Here is a 12573-nt window from a genome sequence, read left to right on the forward strand (position 1 = left end):
GTTCCCCGGTGACGGAATTTCTCTCGAATCCCGATTTATGGTTTCACGGCGGTTTTCTAGCCAATGGCGCTACTTTCTTGGTTCTCTGCAGCTCGAAGAGTATGCTCGTAACCACTCTGTTTACAGCGTTCCAAGTATGCTCGTTATGACACATCTCTTCAATGATATTGTCCACTGTCACACCAGGCATACCCCTACGAACTTCTTCGAACTTAGGACAATCAAAGACAACGTGTTCCCGTGTCTCTTGAACGTTCACACTCTCCGGGCGAAGTGGTGATGAAGCATGTCGAAACCGATGCAGGAACTTCCGGAAGCATCCATGCCCAGACAAAAACTGCGTGAAATGGAAGTTTACCTTTCCATGCTTCCTATGTTCCTACGCCGACAGATTTGGGATAAGTTGGTGGGTCCACCTTCCTTTCTCTACATTATCCAACTCTTGCTGCCACTTAGCCAACGCACTCTAGTCTCGTTCCATTTTGCAAATTCCTCCGCTGGTATCATCCCACGTCCTCAGCCAGAGTGATGCAGATGGGGATCATCCTGGCGATCACGCATACTGCCTTCGACGAAATTGTTCTGCAAGCATTTGCGACTCCTACGTTCATCAGCCGGAATGTCCTGTTCAGCTTTTCATGGTTCCGCTTGGTTTTCAGTGCAGCACCCCAGGCAGGAACCCCATATCGGAGTATCGATGACGAAACAGTAGATAGCAGACGTCTCGTGCTGCTTATCGGAACTCCGACCTTTGGCATGATTCTCGCTATTGCGTTCGCTGCCTTCGCCAAATTTTCGCAAACGTAGTCGACGTGGTTATTGAAGCTCAACCGGTCGTCGATTATCACTCCCAATTGTTTCAGTGCACGCTTCGATGCAATCACTTGCCCTCCGACGTCGATCTGCATTCGCTGTATCGCTTTGCAGTTGCTGACCAACAACACCTCCGTCTTGTGTTGTGTTATTTGCAGTTTGACCCCGTTCATCCAGCTCTCTAACGCGTCTATTGTTACCGTCACCAATACCTTCACTTTTTCAAGTGTCTCACCCATCGCCGTTAGTGACACGTCGTCCGCGAAACCTACGATTTTCATTTTTAGAATGGAGCCCTGAGGAACGCCCGCTGTGACTCGCATTTTCTTCTGTCCGTGTTTGCCCCTTCTTCTTCGCCGTACGGTGTCGGTTTCCAGGTAGTTGGATCGTGTTTCGGAAAGATACCCTCAACGATTACCTTCAGTTTACCCAGACACATTTCGGTTGGTGTCAACGGGCCCTTCATTTTTGCCATCACGACTTTATACGCGTCGCTCCAGGGATTGGCGTCTACTTCTCAACACAGCTCCTAGCGGCTGTCTGACTTGAGAAGCCTGATCTCCCGTTTAAAAGCGTCCCTAGCTTCCCGAAACGCTGTCTTGCATTCCTCTTAGTCACCGATATTTCTCTCTGGTTCCGCTTAATGGCTCTGAGATAAGCAACGCGTAACGTACTGAGCGTCTCATTCCACCAGTAAGCTGGATGCCGTCTATTGTGTGACTCCAGTTTTTGCGGCATCAGCCCCATCCACGTTTTCGGTCCCGGCGTCCGTCCGAAATGCCTCCACGAAGAGGTGTTTGTTGAAGGCTTTCTTCTTGCACTTCCGTTCGTCTGTTATGCTTCTCCGTGTTGCAGCAGGGTTCCGTTGGCCGATACGACAGCGAATCGCCTGGTGGTCACTATGCGTATACGTTTCGCATACTCTCCAACCCATGTTCGTCGTCAGTGAAGGGTTACAGAATGTGACGTCGATGATCCTCCTGTCTCTGAACGTGCATTGCACAGTCGTATGTCTAACTTCGCTGGAGCTTTCTGCAGGATATACCCTCTTATGTTGGTTACTCTACTGCTTTACCTCACAAGCCAGGCGATGGGATGACCACCAATGACTACCAGCTTTCGGCCGATCAACTACTCGGTTAGCGGCTCCAGCATTCGGCTGAACTGCTCCAGTGTCCACCTTGGAAGCGCATAACAGCTGCACACAAAGACGCCGTTGATTCTGGCGATCACGAAGCCTTCATGTGAGCGTTCTACCACTTCTTGAATGGTGTGTGTTAACCATCCCAACTCCCACTGGCTGGCAGCGGTTTACAAAAAACAGATGTTTCCATGAATTTATTCACACAAAAAACTTAGCTCTAGGATTTGGTTAGGTGTTAGCTCGATTGAATTCCGATGACCCATTTCGTTTACAGGACAAACCGTGTTCCGAAGTCATCGTTCCATCAGCCTGCCACGCCTTAATGTAATGTTTGCATCAAATGGATTTATACATTATAAAAAAGACTTTCGATTCCCTAGAGAACGTAATACATTGACGTGTTTTAGAGCAGTTTTATAAATCAATAAGTTATACATATTGGATGTATGTTACCAGATTATTTATCACCTCTATCCGACACCGATTTCGTCTTACCAAGCCGTAACGCAGGTGGCGTCGTGAAAACTGTCGAATAGAAGCTGAGACAGTTTGAAGGAAGATCTGACTTTGTTCTAAATGTATATGATTTACGACAATACATCTTGGATTCGCCATCGAACTTAGTACATAACAAGACTCACTGTTCTCCATTCACCCATTCGACAATAGAATAAAGTGGCATAGTAGTCGTCGCTTTAAAATCTCTCGTTAAACAGTATGCTGTATAGCAAACCGTGAATTTATTGAACCAAAAAGCCGTGCATTAGGTTAAAATATCTACAAAAAAAAACCTTTTTGAAGGGGGTCTCCTCTTCAGTCAGCTTCAAAAAATCAATTTTTGTGCTTCAATAATTGGAATTATTATCAGAGATTATTCTTGCAAAGTATTAGAATATAGCTGATTACCATCTCATGACTGCAAGTTTCCTTCAATTTGATTTTTTTCCTTCTAAAAACATTAAAACCCAGTTTATGAAAATGGATGATGCACGATTACAAGTAAAAATTCAGTTCAGAGTTCAGTATTCCAACAAGGGGTTCCTCTAGCTGCACACATAACTCGAAGCGTGCAAGCCTCTTGGTATGCTTCTACTATGAGTGAGTTTATTTTATCCACGACCTCATCCAAGTCACTTGGAGATTTTGTCGTCGAAAAATACCAATGAAACCTAGTCACCGAACCCTTTTCGTAGGAGTCCCAGTTCGAAGATTTGGGCTAACGATATGTGACGATATCTAGTCAGACATTTGTATTATCAAAGACGATGTACTTATGATCAGATAAGGACGGTTCGAGCTAGTTTGGTACTAGCCAGTTGGCCAACACATGCGTACTACCGTCAGAGCAGAGAGTTACATCTAACACCTCTTCGCTGCCAGCTCGCGCAAATGTTGGACGATTTCCTGTATTAAGTATGTGCAGTTTTGTATTACTTAAGTATTCAATTATTTCGGTGCCTCTCAAATTGCTATATGAGCTGCCCCAAATTATGCGGTGGGCGTTCCCGCCCATTATGAGGGAAACCCATTTCTGCCACAGTATGATACAACCCTTTTGAAATCAATAAGAAGGTGATCGTTCATTAAGCGACAAATATGCTGAACAATAGCCGTATTTCTTGTTTATGTTATCAAAAGTCGTATTGACTATGACAGCACAAATATCGCGAATTGTGAGGTCGGATATAAGACATGCGTCAATAGCACTATTCGCTAGTATACATGCACGAGGCATTTCATGTGGATTTGTCATGCCATTTTGGCTACGAAGATGGGGTTAAGTAGCTTCCCAACATATAAGTTTCCTCTATGGAAATACGGTTCTTGAACCATAGCTATTCATAGTTGCTGTACGTTCATGCTAAAGATTAATTTGTGCTACTCTAACGATACCCGATTGCAGCACTACACATTTCATCATCAGCACTAATTGTATTTGTATTTGTAAAAATTTTATTCATCTAACATTTAATGTCTCAATGAAATTTCCTAAAACTAGTGTGATTCAATTCGTCTTCTAAATCCAGATGCGGTGAGGTTAAAATCAAATAGTTCGGAAAACTCGTTGAATATCCGAACCATTGACAGGACTGTTGGCAGCATAGTCAGTTGGTCTCATTTCAGGAACAAGCATAACTCTTTGGTGAAGAGTACGAGATGGCGCATAGAAATGCATTTGTGCTAGTAGGTCAGGAACATCGTATTCATCCAGCAGTATTTTGGCCACAAAAACTGCATGCGATGTCATTCTCCTTTCAGCAAGGGTGTGCAAGCCTAACAAACGACAGCGGTCTTCACACGGCGGCAAGTTCTGCGGATCACTCAATGGCAAGAAATGCAGAGCGTACCTGACAAACCGTCGCCTTCGATCCTATTGATCCAAACAGCATTGCCAAATTCTAGCATCGAACGCACTAATGAACAGTAAAGAGCTTTAAAACGCAAAGGATCACGAAATTCGTTGGATATCTTAAACATGAATCCCAGTTGTCGATTGGCCTTGTCGATTGTAGCAGAGAAGTGACGATGGTAAGTTAGCTGATAATCCAGTATTACTCCAAATTGTTTGATGTAGTCAACACGTTGTAGCTGATTTCCAGAAATATTATAATCAAAAGGTATGGTGTTCCTATTGTGATGAAAGCTGATGACACTGCATTTGGGAATGCACAAAACCATCATATTCCGCACACACCAGTCGTTAAGAGTATCCAGAACGGCTAATTGTGCAGCAACTAGAAAATACCAAACACGTTGGCTTATAATCGCCTATAGCGAACCCCGGAATTGGTATTAGGGAGATGACCATCATTTGAATCTCACGATTTGTGAAAAAACAAACGTTCACTGTCAGAGATTCGCTTAACACAGCAAGAGTAACTCCGGCACTCCGTATGCGGCTAGAATACTTTTAACAAGCCGGCCATTCCATCCTCGGAGCGGAGACTTGAGACTGCTGTTTTCAGTCGCCTTGAACGACATGGGATCTGGAACCCATTTGATAAATTCTTGGCCGAGCTACGTCAACTTACCTCTAGGCTAGTTTTTTCGGAGAAAGATAATAACTTCCTATTGGATCACAGTCAGAGAAGACAAGATTTACTCTTGGAAGCTCTACACGGAATGCCAGGACAAGAGTTTTACAACGAAAGGATAAGTTCGAAGTAGATGATCGAAAATGCCGAAATGCACATAAAAATCTTAATTGGCAGGCACTATGCGTTAATGCAAAGTGATGAGAAATGTACAAAATGGAATGCCTCCAGAAAATCCTACGGTCAATTATAGCGCAGCCCAATGAATAAGCAAAAAAAAAAATAAAAATGCATTTTTTGATTAATTAATCCAGGTGTTTGCGTTTCGACTTCGTCTCTTCAGAACCACGGCACTTGACAAATGCATCTGGCTGACGCTAAGTCCAAAACTGGAAACACTACTTGTAAACACACTCAGGCCCGATGAGAGGGGGAGGCAGCCAGGGCAATTTCCCTGGGGCCCGGCTCGTATTTGGGGCCCGCGGTTTTACTCGGAAGATGGGCGAACACGTCCGGTATTCATAGAAGAGCAAAAAAATAGCAATAGTAATTTCTTTGTAATCATTCGTCTTATTAAATTGCTAGATCATGAAAGCGTAGAAAATGAAAACTTTATTCGATAGTTGAAATTTGTTAAACCAAACGTTCTTAAGGGAGTTGTCTACTTTGTGTACAAGTTTAAAATACGAGATTATTGCTTGAATCGACGGAATACACTATAAAAAATGAGAAGCCTATTCAAAGTATTTTCGAAGAAAGCAATAGAGCGTCCGTCCTCTTCTACGTTCACTTCTTTGCCGGTGGTGCCGGTTGTTGGCTTGAAGTCACTGGGTGTGATTGTTGATGAGTGAATATTTGTTCCTGTCACACTCGTAGGTATTTGCTTTGTAGCCGTTTGTTGTTTGGCATAAGATAACGTTGTGCTGTTTACGGTTGTAGTAGGTAGGGTTTTCTTAGCTGCTTTTGCACAAAATTTTCCGTACTGCAGTGTCTTTTTGAAGAATTCGTGCATAGGAATCTACCATGGCTGCATAACCAGTATTGTCTGATGAAACGTCCCATTTTCGGTTGATGCGCATAAAATGATTTCGTATGAAAAAGTTGGTTTATACGGAAGCATTCTCATCACAAGAACAACGTTAGGGACACCCGGGAAAATGCGAAGTTACAACTCTTATGGAAGCCACTTCTCTGTATCTTGACATAAATTTGTTAATCACGACGTCAGGTGCGTGTGTAGATAATTCGTGTAAGCACATCTCTCTATAGGTAAGGACCTATAAATACGGGATGATGATAACGTGGCAGCTTTCGTTGGTATGCTGCACGTTGTTCCGCGAAAAAAACGACTAATGTTTGATATGGTGCATTTGTAGGGCTTTAACTTCTCCCGGATTGAGCAAAATCTGCATATTTAGTAACTATGGCACTTCCCGAGTAACTGATCTTACAGGACATTTCCAAAAATCAATTGTAACACAATTCGTTTGCAGTTGTTTTTGCCATGTATCTACAGTGGAACGATTTTTAGTTTCTACACTGGGCGAGATGAGAAGGTAGACCGACCTTAAGTAACCGGTTATTAAAATGGATAATTTTTGTGTTTTTATAGCAAGCTCAAGGAATTTTTCTTTTAGGTAGAGTTAGCATTAAACCAAGTATACATGCAAATCTGTTCACAGATCAGTGATCAAACGCGTATACCAAATTGAGACGAGGTTTTCGACTGCGATCGAATCCCATTTCTAAAGGCACTGAATCGTCAATTTAAACAATCGGCATGTCAAACGAAAGAAGCGAAGAAGGGTGGGTACGTTATCGAAAGCTATTTCTTTCTTTTGCTGTGTCGATAAAGAAGGGAAGAATTGCTTTTAAAAAACACGTCTCTATGTTAACATTGCTGACAGCCACTAAGGTGCTTCTGAACTAGCTCTATTCTGGCACACTATTTCGCCTTTTCCGACACTAAGTGTGCTTTAATGATCTCTATAGAACTATGAAGCCGTAAAGAATATGTTTTGTATGCGAATATAGAACATATCCAAAGCCATTAAATAATGGTTCTTGGTCTCTTGGGTATATTCCTTACCCCTAACCTAACCACTTCCCCAATCCTTCCCATCAGGGAAATCATGAAAGACGATTCATTGCAAGGCACAAATCTCCGATCAACATGGGGAACGTACTATTTGAACTAGACGCTACTGATTCCTGAGTATCCGCAAATTGAAAAACTCGTAGCTATGGAAGCTTCTTGTTGAAATTCACCTATCAGGCTGTCTGTGGATGTGGCAATATGAGTCAACCGGAGACTAACTAACCATGGATGAAGAGGTACTAACTCATACTGAACTAGAGAGCTTAGGTTTAAAAGGGCCCGGCAGTAATACAAGCCTTGTGGCCCGACGCGGCTCTCGACGGCCCTGAACACACTAAACAACTACAAACTTACGATATCCCGTAAGTGAATCGGTTCTGTTGCTGATGAGACATATTACTCCCTAAGGAAAAAATTATACCACAATAGATCTAAATATTGGTCGCAGTGGTCCGTCTCCAACAAAAAAGGAAAAAAATTGGTTTAAAACCGTCTTTATGCATGAAGGGCACTTTTTTTATGTAACTTGAATTTAAAAAGAGGCAAAGTTCGTCGATTTTTCATGTGATTATACTGCCACCTGGTGGTGGTTTCGTCAACAAATTTAAGTAGGCTATATACAAGAAATCAGTTTTATCAGTTTTACGTTCAATTGTGTTTAATTACCGCCGGCTTCACCTCGTACCGACGATGTCCGCAAGCCGGGTTCCGGCCATCCGACAGTTTTACCTGATTGGAAGGTCAAGTGCTGGAGCGGACGGCACGGCGGCGAAATCCTTCCGCGGTTTGGGCCGGGAGGTCGGTACGACTGGCCAGACGGTGTAAAAGTATTTGACCAACATGGACATCGTCATGAGTAAGCAGAAGCCGAGGCCAGCCGTGTCGAAAGGGCAAGCGGCTATCCAAAATATTCGGTTTTATTAGGGCTTTTCAATTTAACAGTTTTCTAAATTTAGAATCCGCCGGTTCGGGTTTTATAATTTTAAAACTTTAGGGCGCATACCAGATCCTGCTTTAAACCGATTACGCAGTGGATTGCTTCGAACTGCTGCTAGTAGATTTGTAAAATTTATGAGCGTCTTTCCTGGCAAAACTTTACTATGCTTCTGCGAGCACCTTTTCGGATAATTTAACTTGGAAATAGCTACCTACATTCTTCAAACCGTTGCTTCATAACTACAGGAAAAAAAAGTTCAATAGAAGTGTCTTTGCGAGGTTTTTCATTTGAAGTAGCCCATTTCAAGAATATGATGTCATCTTTTTTACGTTTTACACAATTTTTTATCCCAGCGAACTAGCTAGAAAAATATATGATGCTAATCCCACGAATAGAAAAGTTTTTTCGATTACTTTTAATTTTATATTCAATATTATCAGTTAAAGCAAATTATCAGCAGTGAAGGGGTGGGGGAATTCAATTATTTTTTGATTCCAAAATTTTCGCCAATTTTGACTCATACGCTCCTTCCATTCGCCAATAGCATTATCCAATCCCGAAAAGCCGAAAAAGCCCCTTCTGAAGGCAAACTGTTGGTCGACACCCCTTTTTCTTCCTTTTCTATCCTAGAAATCGATACTTGTAGCACACCAGCAGAAAGAATTACATTTCTATTTCATTCCATCTATTCTAGCACCGAAAACATTTATTCTTCCAAGAAGAAGCAACAATTTTCTTACCGAATATATCTACCATTTCCCGCCAACTTCATCGGTGCTACAAAGATACCACGCAACAATATGCCCACGAACGGTCCGAAACGATATGCGACGTGCAACAAACTCGCTACACCATCAAACAGTCGTGCCGTGTTCCTACACGAGGCAGCCTATCCGTACACAGATTCACCAACACCAGTACGGTGCGCTTCGAACAGTCGCTCGGGAACCGAGTGGAATCGTGCTTCCATTCGGTGCACTCCTGCTTGTTGATACCTCAACAAGTTGAAACGTGTGCCACTATCGTGGCCAGGAGGAAACGCAGCAATCAGTTTGCAGTCAGCAATCGTACCAAGTAGACGTGTTTTAGCTTAGCTCTTCAACTAGCCGCAAACAGTGCGGAGTGCGAGAAACTTTGGTCTTTGTTATCGTTTCCTTTCGCGTGCGGAGTTTTGTTTACGTGCGGGTGGCGTGTTTCAGAATCAAAAGTTCGTGACGAGAGGCGATTATTTGTATCGGAAAGTGCTACCAGACTGATCGGGTGGGAAAAACGAATGTTTTTTCCCACACTGATGACAAAGTTAGGAAAGAAAGGACAATTAAAGGTTGTGGTTTTTAGGAAAAACCGCAAAAAAGCAGTGACTTGTCGCGAACAAAGAAAGCTGTGATTTGGTAAAAGTTTTTGAAGTTAATGATTCTGGAATATATTTGAACAAGACTGAAGTGTTAGAAGACTGATTTGTGCGGAAAAGAAATAATGGCGGTCGCATTTTACATTCCCTCGGTGGACGAGGATGGACAAATCAAGCCTAATCAGGCTTATCAGCAACATGAACAGCAACAGCACCAGCAGCAGCAACAGTCGGCCGCAAGTCCGAACGTGTCGCAACAGGTCTGTTCCGCCGAGTACAGCCAACAACAGCAACACCTGATGCTGCTATTTCACGAGATCCTGCTCGCCTACGCGAGTGAAGGTGAGTTATCGTTTTTTTCCATTCTTGTGCTTTGTGTTTGGTGAAATGTTGCCGGTTGAGGTCGATTAGTGAAAGTCAATTGGATATTGCGTTTTCTTGTGAAATGTTTTGATTGATGTTTTAAAATCAATGTTTTCCTAACTTATTGAAGTTCGGATCGCCGAATTTTTATGTTCTGTATACTGTAAAATTTTGCTAATACAAAATATGAATTTACTAATTTTAAATAGGTGCATACATTCGATTAGATTTTTTGTGTGAATAAAATTTGTATTTGTAGAAATTTTGACTCGATGATTTTTTACGATAATTTATTAATAATTATTGAGTTTCGGACCTTATTGGCAAAGAATATTAGTTGTCCTACTACGAAATAACCAAAGTATACTAAAATAACAAAAGGATTGTTTTTTGTGTAAAATTGCAATACATTTTTTTATTGTCTATAAATACTGGAACTGTTTTTGCATTGACTAACCTCTTAAATATTCCAAAATTTCTGTTTATCGATGATGGAAATAATTAAAGTGATTTAAGCACAGTCTTTTATAAATATATATGATATTTAAGGAAATTGTAAATCTGAATCAGAAAAAATGGCACCTTCAAGCTAATAATTTTTGAATAAATATTGAGTTAAATCGACAGCTTTTATGCAACTACTAGTGCTACAAAGATTCAACCAATTCAAGCTGATACGCGCCCACATTAAATTGCATCATGCAGCAGAGAGGATTTCAAAATCAAAAGTTCCGTCTCATTTCTCTTTCACTTCACAGCCATACTAGCGCAGCGGGCCACGTCACTGACCAGCCCCTCTACCTGTTTGCTGTGCAAAAAGTTGTACTATCTGTTCCGGCGAATCTACTGACGGCTGCGTCACACCGCTGCCATCGATGAGAACAAAAACGTTAGCCAAAAGCGTGCCAGGACTATTGATAAAGCAACTGCTACAAACACTTATTCTGCTACTACTACTACCACTACTACTACTACTACTATTAATACTAGGACTAAGCGTGTGCCGTACAGGAGAGCGAGAGAAACTAGGTCAAGGTCTGATGATGGTGCTACCAACACTACCACCAGAAGCACTGTTAGCTGTAAGCGTTTTAAACGGAACGAGTTGTGAATTTTGGTGCTACTGGAGAGAGGTAAGTTGAGCAAAAGTGATTTTCGGTCGGGGCTGCTATTAAACGAATCTGTTTCTTTGTTTTTGTTTCGGTTGACAGATTTTGCAACGATGGCTCACGATTCCTGCGAAAAGGATACATTTCGAGTTCAGCAAATCTCCCGGCGAAATTTTTGCATTTGGTCAGAAGCGAGTTGGTCCGGTTGGAATACTGAGGCCTATGGACCTGGACCGACTGGTTGGTCTGGATTGACCAAACAAGAGACGTAGGCTGTTTAGGATGGTAAGTTACTTGACAACGACGTTGGAAAAAAAACTATATTTACTAATTCGGAATATTCTCAATTCAACAACAGGTTTCACATGATCAACAAATTATTTTGAATGTTTTGGCGTAAGATGGGCAATCCCAGCTTCGAACTGAATATTTTGAACAAACAACCTTTTCTAATCGAACTCTGTACATATTAAAGCAGTTACTCTCCTCGTGTATCGATATATTCTGTAAGTGAACGAGATAGCTGTGAAAACCAAAGCATCTGATCAAAAGACAAACTACAAAACAATGACAAAGAAACCCGCTGGTTTTATACCTAGGCTTAGGCAAGTAACTTTTTATTCATTTTGTCAAACGAAACGACAGCAAGTCTATTTATATAAACGATACATTTTTGCATAGTGGTAAAACTTCGTGTTAGATTGTTAAGAAAAGCGTATTGTGACCCCCGTAGGCTAAGGCAATCGAAGCATACAAACAAACCAACAAAGAAAAGCGCATTGTGATATTAAACTTCTTTTTTCTTAATTTTTAAATGTGACATTTCTATTCAAACGAATCGAAACGATTTTAAAAATGGCATTGAAAGAGAAGACAAAAAATGGCGGCAGCCGCACAGAGATAGAGATACTGTAAATATTTATTTTAAAAATTGACAAAAAAGAGTTACATAGCAAAGCGAACAAGTCGTTGTTCGCTCGCAGTTAGCCGTAAGATTTCCAGTATTTTTTGCATTATATTCTATGGAAAACTAAGTAGCAGTAGTTTATAAGATTCTAGCAGTTAGTCAACGAAAAATATGAAAAAATACAAAAAGTCTACAAACAATTTCAATTATTTACTTTAATCATTGTATGAAGAGAACTTACTATCTTAAGAAATTTGTGCAGCTGAATATTTCAATCAAAATGATTGTTTGTATATAGTGTACCACTTGATGAGGATTTGATGTTGCATTTACCGCCAGCTTCCAGAAGAGGAACCTGGTTTTGTTAGACCAAAAAAAACTTAAGGAGACAGAAAAAAGCAAAAAAAAAATAATTTACCTTACGTATTATTTAATTATTCAAAACAAAACTAGCTTAATTTACGCAATTTCAGTTATTCATTGATTGTAATTTTTGTTGGCTACTTCGACAAATGAAAAGATGGTTTGAATAAATCAAAATGAGTATGGTTTCGATATTCAGCTCTAAGTCAGTTTTCCTGCATTTCTTACAATGATGACATGAACTCCTTTTTTTCGATGGTTTACCTGGGGTATTATCCGTATAATATATTGCGAAATATTGAGGTCTTTTTGAATGGATTCCATGATTTATTCAACGTTGTTGGGAAACTCCTGTAATGATGACTGTGGAGATGTCGGTTCGGGTACTTGCGTGTACAGTACGCAATTTTCGCAAGTTTTGTAGTTTAGTATTGTTTGCCACCACAGTATGCT

General features: G+C 41.1%; 1 long non-coding RNA gene across 1 annotated transcript; it reads left to right on the forward strand.

Annotated features, from left to right (window-relative positions):
* Window positions 1-9066: 9066 nt before the first annotated feature.
* LOC131678713 (uncharacterized) lies at window positions 9067-12293 on the forward strand. Its single transcript, XR_009303724.1, has 4 exons — window positions 9067-9720; window positions 10500-10874; window positions 10953-11135; window positions 11209-12293. It is a non-coding gene; the product is annotated as an uncharacterized LOC131678713 (long non-coding RNA).
* Window positions 12294-12573: the final 280 nt, after the last annotated feature.

This window comes from Topomyia yanbarensis, chromosome 1 (genome assembly GCF_030247195.1).
Source record: "Topomyia yanbarensis strain Yona2022 chromosome 1, ASM3024719v1, whole genome shotgun sequence".
Taxonomy (NCBI): domain Eukaryota; kingdom Metazoa; phylum Arthropoda; class Insecta; order Diptera; family Culicidae; genus Topomyia; species Topomyia yanbarensis.